Source organism: Bidens hawaiensis, unplaced genomic scaffold (genome assembly GCF_021521415.1).
Source record: "Bidens hawaiensis isolate Kalapana, Puna unplaced genomic scaffold, B.hawaiensis_p1.1 tig00037556_1, whole genome shotgun sequence".
Taxonomy (NCBI): Eukaryota; Viridiplantae; Streptophyta; class Magnoliopsida; order Asterales; family Asteraceae; genus Bidens; species Bidens hawaiensis.
The window spans coordinates 5,710-14,798 of record NW_027505486.1 but is presented as its reverse complement, the minus strand read 5'-3'; the positions used below and the strand labels follow the sequence as shown (position 1 = coordinate 14,798).

The following is a 9,089-nucleotide window of genomic DNA, read 5'->3' as shown; positions in this document are numbered from 1 at the left end:
AGACCATGATCAGTGACATTTTTAATCCAAATTTCATGTTGTTACACCCATTTAGCTTAAGGGGTATATGATACTATACTAGTTTTTTAGATAGTTTTTTTTTATCTTTATTGTTGAAGGATTTAGATACTCTACTTTCACATAATATATAGTCTAGGGATGAGCTCGATATCATACTGATACCGACCGGTACTGATTTTATTAATAACTTGGTACTCGTACCAATACCCGATACCATTTATCATCCTATTATACTCTTCTATGTAAATCGAGGGATTGTTCTTGTATTTCATTAATGGGAAATAGTGGAACTTAACTCATTTACTTGCATTTCCTTTTTTTTATCCTCCTTACAAAAATCTTCAATTTAATTGATGAAACCGGAAAATATATACAAGCAAAAATATACGAATACAATTTTTTTCAAAAAGCCACTACTATACACATACACACGATTAAAATCCGCTATTCCAACTAGAAAAAATAACATATAAATAAGGACCATTATTACAAACCAATTGTCGACAAAACTGGTCTCTTGGTGAAACTAAAAGACACCTAAATCAAAACGAAATACCCATCATATCAACTAGCAAATTATCCATCAACGCCTCATCCTCACCACAAAACTGATTCTTTGACCCCACTGCTTTCTCTGCAATAATACACAACAAATTATACATGTCACAAATAAAAATTGTTAAATCTTGTCGGGAACTAAGATACCGTAAAACGAGGAATCTGAACGGTTGATTTGTGTGATGGTCGGGAAGTTATTTATCGGACGAACAGGAAGAACGTGACAATTGCATATCTCAATCATGTAACAATCGGGGTCGTGAAAGAACAACTGGTTGACCTCCACAACGCCTTCTTTGACCACCGCGGTCACATATTTGATACCCATTTGTTCCAGCTTGTCTATTATGAGATCCATGTTTGTGCATTGAAACGAAATGTGGTTGTCTTTTGGATTGATCACTGCTTTCTTTTCTGGAGCTGTGTCCATTTCTAGTAAATGTATTCCTATGCCATGGTTGAATAACCTGTTTAATCACAAAGAAATAATATTTGTAGAAATAAACCTCATCAACTAATAATCCAAAAACAAATTTCCATGTGAATTATGTAAACTAACACCAGTCAAAAAAATATGTGTTATATTTATGTCTAAGAACTGAGTGTGACAGTGTATTTTTAGATCTGATATTATTTTGGAAATTATGTCAGGATAAGCATTAAAAAAAAGAAGTGAATGCATTCTAAAGTTAATACTTTTCTGAATTTGGATATATAAATATATAATTTATCATATGTATTCCTTGATTTTCAAGTATACTTTTAAAATAGTGTTTTCCTCTGTTCCATAGTAATATTTTTGTCGGTGTTCATGTTTTTACACAATATTTTTGTCGGTGTTCATGTTTTAGTATTCTATCTTCCTAGTGATAGAAGATTAATGTATCCCCTTTACTTTACATAAATTTCAATTTTTAAAAATTCTTGGATCACATCAAAATGATGGAATATATACACAGCTAATACTTCAAGTATACACAAAGCAGTTTGATGACAATTGCGCACAATGTGTGATTTTATAACCTATCGCATTTTCACGTTTTACCTTTATGTGGAAAAAATCGGAACAAATGTCCAGCGTATAAAATGAAAACATAACCATGGCTTGTAGTAAATTTTGCAATAAAGAGTTCAAATCATTGTGTGAGTGTAATTTAATATTCATTATATGTTGTGTTGATAATATGACAAAATCTCCCCGACACGCTTTAGTGGTACGATAGCGACTACAATGGACCAGGTCATAGTGAAAATAAGTTGGTACAACTAAAGTACTAAACCACCTTGGTAATATGAATCGTCAACCAAAATGCACATGACATATGAATATGTTATAACTTAAAACATGTCATTATTAAAGAAAACAAAATAATTGTATTTATCCACAAACCTTAAAGAAAAAAAAAACATATGATAAGAAAACCAAGTAATAAATGAAGATAGGAAAAACTAAGGTCGTAAATATGTAATTATTTATAAACTTTTTTGAACTCGACAAGGCTAATGATTCATAAATAATGATTCATAATTCTTTGGACGTGTTTGGTATTTTTTTTAAACAATTTTATAAACTTTTTGGGTGCTTTTGTGGTAGAAATTAAAAAAATGTAAGAATGAAATGAACTCTCGACAGCATAATAATGATTCATAAATGTTTTACATAAACAACAGGCATACCCAACTTAGACTGAGGGGTGTGGAGGTTTCAAAGGGGGCGCTAGAGCCCCTCCGCTCGCGCCCCCAGGCGCTAGTACCACATAAGGGGGCGCTAGAGGGGGCTCCAACACCACCCGTGAGCATGGTAGCGGGAGAAGAGAGGATGTGGGGCGCTAGTAGGGCGCTACCCACACCAGGGGCCAGGGGCGCTAGCGGGGGCGCCAACACCCCCCTAATCCAGTTTCTCTCTTTGCCACACGTCATAATATTATTGGTTCTTGGCTCTGCTGGAACCCCCACTAGAGCCCCACACCCCTTAGTCTTAGTGGGCACCAAGTTCATATCACCCTTTAAAGTATTTTTTTTTTTCTTTTTTACTTTGCGTATTTAATTTATAATATCAAAAAAAGTAATTTTCACTTTGATAGAATAATAAGATGGTTAACGTGTAAAATATAAGGTCGTGAGTACTCAATCCCTAAAAAATGTAAAATTTTGGTGGTTCAAAAAGAATTTCATAGCATCAAAAGAATTTGTGGAAACCATTCCTTTCTTAAAAAACCTGCGATTGAAATTGAAATCAGTTTCAGGGAAACAAAACAAACAAAACAAATTAAATCCAAAACCTTATATTTTGCATTTAAACCCAAAATATCCGGTTAGCTGACTTAATGAGGTAAAAAAAAATTTGGTTATCAGCCTTGATAAAAGTATCCTTATTTATTGATATAAAGATTTATATGATTTGGATCAAATACAAATGAAATTAACGTGCTAAACGTGAGAATCAAGTAGAGTAATTATATAATTACTCTACTTGATTCTCATGTTTAGCATGTTAATTTTATTTGTACGTTAACATTCCCCAAGATTTATATAAAAAAATTGTGAGCTTCGAAAAAGAGTCTCCTACGTTATACATAACCATAAATATGAATAATTGTATAACCATAAATATGAATAATGCATAATTTAAATGATGAACCAAATTACATATATATGTCCCCTTATAAGCTTGCAAAATTATATATTTCCTCAAAACACAACTTTATAATGCATATCATAACATTTTAATTAAACATTATTTGAAAAAATATGTAGTTTTGAAAGTTTAAAAGCTAGAGATATACGTATGAAATATCTTATATTATTATATGTATATGCAATATGTAATTATGTTTAGTATAGTATGATTCACGAACGTAAAACTTGTGTTTGTAGCAACATGTGAATATGAACACTTACCAAGCACCTTCGAAATCGAAGGAAGAAGGACGTCGGATGAGGACAAATCCCAAAACATCCTCGTAGAACTTGACTGATCGAGTTACAGATTTGCAGATGAACGACACATGATTCAGTGACAGCAAAGGTAACTGCTCCGAAGATGAAGACAATCCCTTAGCCATTGATGAACCTCTACACACGAATTAAGGTTTGATGTTTGTATGTGTGTGTGTATAGAATAAGCTAGCTCGGTGTTGTTTATAAAGAAGATGAGAGTGTTCTGGAAACAAAGAATAGAGAATGTCATCTCCACGTGTCAGTCATCTTTATAAATGACATAAAATCTTAGTTATAAGTTATGTTACTTATATAAAAATTGATATAAAATTTTACCTTAGTATTTTCTTAAAAGATATCAATTTGGCTTATTATTAAAATAGAAATAAAAAAAAGAAGCACTGCTCTAATGGTGTCTAACTTAGTCGTCGATTTAAGTTTCGTTCATAACAAAATGTTATACGGTAGGTTTTCATCAAGCCCGGCTTTGAGAAAGTAAAAAAATTTTATACCGAATGCGAAATTTTTTTTGACCCTTAATTAAAAAAGAGTATTTTGTTGGTAAACAATTAAATTTTTATATAGGTTTACTTTGTTATAATATGGGTTGTATAAAAAAGTTTTATATAAAAATATGATTAAACATGTCTTAAATGAGACTTGAACCCATAACCTTTTGGTTGAAAGTAATACTCATTTGTCACTAGATTAAGCTAGTGGTCATATACTTAAGTTTAAACATTAAATAGATATATTGTTTTTAATAAAAATATATATATTTTTTAAAAAAATAATTTTGGGCCTAACGAGGTGTCGGGTCTGTGACCGTCGACCACCCGGCACCCCTATGGGCCGGCCCTGGTTTTCACCTGGAATTGATAGTGTCAAGTGTCACTAACATTGTCTAGTATTAATGACAAAAGAAGTCTTTTGCAAATGAATATACCCGACCGACCAGACTTTGTTATCTTTTAAAAAAATAAAATACAGCAGTCACTAGTCTTTTAACTAAATTAGAAATGCACATGTTAGACCATGTATAGTCAGCCAAGTTGTGTAGCGTTTTCAGGCCATAACACCGGCGAAACACCAAATGCTAACTTTTTCGTTTGGCTTACGCTCGGAATAATGACATGTGGGGTAGCAGTGTCGATGATATAGAGTTGATTGAAAGGGCGTTGACAAAGTTTCAAAGCAGGTCAATGAGCTTCAATCATATGAGATGTTGGAATCGTATGAACGAGCACGTACCCTAAGTGTGGCCTCATAACCACCGTCAACTCCGCAAGTTATAAGCCATCAACAAGGTCTAAAACCTCGTCTTTTGTTGATCCACACATGCCGAGGTCCAATGCTAGAAACTTCAACTTAAATGATAATAAATTGGAGCATGTTGATGAGGATTTATTCTGAATGCCTCGGCCGGGGGTAGAAGAAGCAACGGAAAGGGGACACACGTGGGGTCGGCGGCGATGATTGCGGGTCCTGACATGGCTATACAGTTTGAGATGAAACTTCGACTCTTATGAAATACACGACCTTGGTTATGAACGTATTCAAATCAATAAGGAGGCCGCTAATGTCATTAAAGTGAGGCGTATTGACACTGATCTCAAAGTTTTAAGAAGGAGCCCCAAAACCGACTCGAAAGTCTAGCATCTAGCCGAAGCGAGAAGAAATGGTTTTTTTTTAAATACAACCTTTAGTAATTTTTATTTTTTTAAGTAGTTATATGTTTCTTGAGTAAAGTGTCATTTTCGTCCTTGTGGTTTGGCAAATAATGCGAATTTAGTCCAAAGAGTTTATTTTTTGCAAATAGACCCTCCACGTTTCCCAGTTCTTGCCAATTACATCCAAATCACTAACTCCGTTAAATTTAATCATTAAGTCAGGGGTAGACATGTCTTTTCACTATTTCTTTATTATAATACTTATTTTAGTGAATTGCGGTTTTCGTCCTTGTGGTTTGTCCAATTTGATGTTTTAATCCAATAGTTTCAACTTTGCAATTTTCGTACTTGTAGTTTCATTTCACTTGCAATCAAACCCAAATTTATTAACCTTGCTAATTTTGTTCGTTAATCCATTTGCGTGCCCCTCACGTGGAGACCAGTTTTGTCGTTTCTCTCCATAAATAAACTTCAGTCATAATTCGCAAGCCCTCTCACGTGAGGGGCTGTGGTGTATTTGGGGAAAAAGGAAAAAAAACAAGAAACAAAATTGCCCCTCACGTGAAGGGCACACTGATGGGATTAATGACCAGACTTAACGATATTAGGGAATTCGGGTTTAATTGCAAGTGAAATGAAACCATAGGGAAGAAAATTGCAAATTTAAAACTATTGGACTAAAACTACATATTTGAACAAACTAGAGGGACGAAAACCGCAGTTCACTAAAATAAGTATTATAATAAAGAAATAGGGAAAATATATGTCTACCCCTGACTTAACGATTAAATTTAACAGAGTTATTGATTTGGATGTAATTGGCAAGAATTGGGAAACGTGGAGGGTCCATATGCAAAAAATAAACTTTTGGGACTAAATTCGCATTATTTGTCAAACCATAAGGACAAAAATGCCACTTTACTATACGTTTCTTTCTAGTATTTTTAATTTTAGTGCAGTTTTTTTAATTAAATGTAGTTTTTTTATTTTAATGTAACATTTTTAGTTAATGAAAAGCAAAAAAAAGTGTTTCATTTTTATTAGAAAAATAGAAAAGCAAAATAGAAAGAAAAATGATTGAGTAATGATTGCTACAGAGTTTTGAAGAGAGTTTCGATTACACTGTTTTTATTTACAAAACTTTAAAATTACACTAAAGCTCCTTACCCAGAAGTTAAGAGTTGTGCATGGTCTAATCTTAGAGCATTCTCATTCCATTCTCTATCTTCATCTCTATAATTACACTAAAAACATCATTCTTTCTCTTCCATTTTCAATTAAATAATACTTTTTTATATTTTTATTATTAACTTTTATCTCTCATTCACTCATAACAACTTTAAAAAATTATAGAGGTGAAAAATATGTTTCCCAAATTTAACCATAAACAGTAACATTTTTTCTCTCCTACTCTCACAACAATTTTTAACCATCTCTAAAAAATGGAGACTCCTCTCATATTATTTAGAGAATGAAATGGAAATGCTCTTAGAGCATTCTCATCCCACCCTCTATCCATAAACCAAAAATTACATTAAAACTCACTACCTTTTCTCTCTTTATTTCAATTAAATAATACTTTTTATACCTTTTATCATTACATTTTCTCTTTCCTTCACTCACAACCACGTTCAAAATATATTAAAAAATTATAGGGGGTGAACAGTAGCTTTTCAAATATACAAAAAAATCACTACTTTTTCTAAAATATAAAAACTCTTCACTCACAACACTCTGAATCACTCTCTAAATTATAAAAATACCCCTCACATTAAATGAGGGGTTGGATGAGAATGCTCTTAGCTATTTATAAAGGTAACCAGTTTAAAGTTTAATGGTGTTCTAGATCTTCCGTTTACTAGGTTATACTAAAACAATATGCATTGAACATTTCTTTTGTGACACCCGGTAATTTCCCAATCCCATAAACCAAGTAATCAACCTAATTATTAGGTGATTGTGTATATGATGCGCGCCATGTTAGAATCAGCGCGGGCATATGTTATATGCGCCAGCGCGGATGTGATGCGCGCCATGTTAGAATCAGCGCGGGCATATGTTATATGCGCCAGCGCGGATGCGATGCGCGCCATGTTAGAATCAGCGCGGGCATATGTTATATGCGCCAGCGCGGATGCGATGCGCGCCATGTTAGAATCAGCGCGGGCATATGTTATATGCGCCAGCGCGGATGCGATGCGCGCCATGTTAGGATCAGCGCGGGCATATGTTATGTGCGCCACGCGCACAGGTTTTGTGTTTTCATAACTTAATTTTATGTCGTTTCTGTCTAATGGGTTGCATACCTCTTCAATGATCAATAAGTAAAACTATGTTCAAATAATATCATAATTTCCTAATTAAGACCCTAATCATTTATGCGCGCGCGGGAAAAGGGAACTAATCTCCCCGCATGGCGGGAAAATTGAGAGCTAGTTTGTTTGAAGCTCCAAGATGGAATTGACTTCAACATAACTGATCACTATGTTGAAATACCAAGACCTCATGGAGAATCTACAAATGAAACTCAACGTCCCTGACTACGAGAAGGTTACGCATCAACCCGCATCAAATAAAAAGGAGTTGTGAGACACCTGCGGGAAGAATCCCCGCGGGACACCTTAAAACTAAACCCTTTACGCACGAACGTCTGCACAGAAACCAATCACCTTTTCGCTTAAATCCAAAAGTTCACCCTGTTAATAAACTCTTAGAACGCTGGTTCCAGCAGAGCCAGATGGACCCGTAGGATTCCTTATAAGGACGCCTGCGCAGTGATACGCGCAGGATTCGTTACAAGGACGCTTGCGCGAAGACCAACTGGAGCCGCCGGACCCATAACGTTCAAAGAAATGGCCTTCACGCAGAAGGCTATACGCGCAAGGCTACATGCACAAAACACTTAGTTTATTCTTCAGATGTAAGAAGATTGCCCCCGCCCAGAAAGAACCAATTGCGTGTTTCAGAGATTTTTACCTTTTGACTGCACACTGACAACAGTACCAGGAAAGTATACTGTAACACGAAATGTCAGCTGTCAGCCGCACCTACTCTCACCAACCACAGTCCTGCATGTACTGTCAAATCCATCAGAATCCTTATAACCACTCCCTAGGACCATCACCCCCATCCCTAAATAAATAATAATAAACCCCATACCTTGTCATCATTACACCTAATATAAATAAGATTTCAATCCCCTAAATCAAGGGATTGTGTTCCCTTGAAATTGCCTATAAATAAGCATCAAATCTTGAATAAAAATATCACACAAACACACTTCAAACTCCTCTCTTAAACCTGTAATTCTGCACTAACCACCTCCCAAGCATCCATCGCTAGACTTCCAATTTCGAGGCTAACATCAGGAAACCCGAATCTCGTTTAATCTCTCTCTAAACCATCACTTAACAAGAATCACAGGTGAGTCTCACAGCCCCTATTTTCACTGTTTTTAAACTGTTTTCGGGGCGAGGGACACGTATTTAAATTATGTTTTATCATGGTATATTTACAAGCAATGCAAACGATTATCTGTTCATGGTGTTTATCTTGGTTTTCGATGTAAGTGCGCAAGTTTTAGACAGTGATCACTCGTCCGTGGAACTCTAAGGGTAGGGACTACTGTGTTTGATCAACCCACTCGTAGGGGTCGCACCTCTTTGCATAGACGAGTGCCTAGTATGGTCATGGGGTAGTACTACTGGTTGTAAAGCCCGCTCGTAGGGGTCGCACCTCATTGCACGGACGAGCGCCTAGTTTTCCGAGCACAACGTCCGCGCGTAACCCGCGGGACGGTATTGTTTTAGCTCGTAGTGGCAGCGCCACTTTGCATGAACGAGCCCGGTTTTCAGAAATGTCCGCGCGTAACCCGCAGGACGGTTTTATCAAGCATATGTT

At 35.5% G+C, this 9,089-nt stretch overlaps 1 pseudogene across 1 annotated transcript; it reads right to left on the bottom strand.

Moving 5' to 3' along the window:
• Positions 1-407: 407 nt before the first annotated feature.
• LOC143613475 (glyoxylase I 4 pseudogene) lies at positions 408-3,644 on the bottom strand (annotated as a pseudogene). Its single transcript, XR_013150123.1, has 3 exons — positions 3,481-3,644; positions 727-1,046; positions 408-655 (listed from the first exon to the last, which is right to left on the bottom strand). The product of XR_013150123.1 is annotated as a glyoxylase I 4 pseudogene (transcript).
• Positions 3,645-9,089: the final 5,445 nt, after the last annotated feature.